Source organism: Lactuca saligna, chromosome 2 (genome assembly GCF_052625555.1).
Source record: "Lactuca saligna cultivar CGN05327 chromosome 2, ASM5262555v1, whole genome shotgun sequence".
In the NCBI taxonomy this organism is placed as follows: Eukaryota; Viridiplantae; Streptophyta; class Magnoliopsida; order Asterales; family Asteraceae; genus Lactuca; species Lactuca saligna.
Window position 1 is genome coordinate 133,475,464 of NC_136418.1, and position 1,294 is coordinate 133,476,757.

General features: G+C 39.4%; 1 non-coding gene across 1 annotated transcript; it reads left to right on the forward strand.

Annotated features, from left to right (window-relative positions):
• Window positions 1-233: 233 nt before the first annotated feature.
• LOC145033169 (small nucleolar RNA R71) lies at window positions 234-340 on the forward strand. The gene has a single exon (XR_013677407.1). It is a non-coding gene; the product is annotated as a small nucleolar RNA R71 (small nucleolar RNA).
• The last annotated feature ends 954 nt before the right edge of the window (window positions 341-1,294 follow it).

The following is a 1,294-nucleotide window of genomic DNA, read 5'->3' on the forward strand; positions in this document are numbered from 1 at the left end:
AAACTGTCTAGTTTAGCCATCATTGCTACCATGCCATCGTTAACTGTGTTCACTACCCCTTACTTACTTCATTTCGCGGGTTATGGTATTCTCTAGAATGTTTAGAGAACTCTTCAATTAATTCTTTGATCACCGGGGGTGGCTTCTTTGTGAGCGGGCCTTGCGAGTCAAGTAATTACCTTGTTGTGACATTGACTCCGTCATAGAAGATGGAGACTTCTTGTTGGCTATTAAGTTCATGGTGTGGGCAATTTCTTAGTAAACTTTTGTACCTCTCCCATGCCTCATAAATGGATTCTCCAGGTTGTTGTTTAAAGTTAGCAATGGCCTTCTTCAACTTGGCTATTTTAGAAGGTGGGCAAAAATGGTCAATAAATTCTTCTTTCATCTTAGCCCATGTGGTGATGGATCCGGGAGGGAGTGACTTCAGCCAATCTTTTGCAGCACCCTTTAATGTGACTGGAAGCATACGGAGTAGCTGGGTCTCGCGAGGCACATTTGGAACATTGAAGTAATCAGCTACATCATTGACTTCATCCAAGTGCTTGGAAGCGTCTTCGTGGTCTTTTCCCAGAGTTGTTGACGGAACGAAGATAGGATGCGAGTTAGTTGTCGATTATGTTTGAGGGGTTGATGACAGAATGATGATAAGATGCGAGTTTAGATACCTAGAGGTGTTAATGGGACAACGATAAGTTGTTAGTCAATTGCCAATTATATTGGTGGGGTTGATGACTAATCGACAAATTTCTGAAAGTCTAGTTACTTAGATTTGTTGATGGAATAACGATATGTTGTGAGTCAATTATTGGTTATGTTTGAGGTGTTGATAACAAAATTACTATAGACTACAAGTACCGGTATGCTGTGAGTTAACTGTTGATGGTGGAACAACGATATGTTGCGAGCCATTTTTTTTGTATGTATTGGATGTGAGGTGGAATATATGGTATATGGGGAACTCAGTAAGCTTTATGCTTACATTATTAGGAAATCTCCAGAAAAATGCTAATATATGGCCCTAATCAGTGATAACCCAGGAAAGACGCCCCCAACCACCGCCGACAACCAACTTCAAAACACAATCTTGTAACACCAAAAAATCCAACCATCACTCAAAACCAGACGCTCAAAAATAAGTGTGTAAAAATTCACGTCACTTTGCGAGCAGGTTAACAAATTTAAATTCTACACACTACCGCAATACCAGAAATATAAATTTCCCAAGAATCCAACATAGTATGAGCGAGATACGAAATTTATAGGAAATAAATGTTTGTTGTACTTAAAAAGT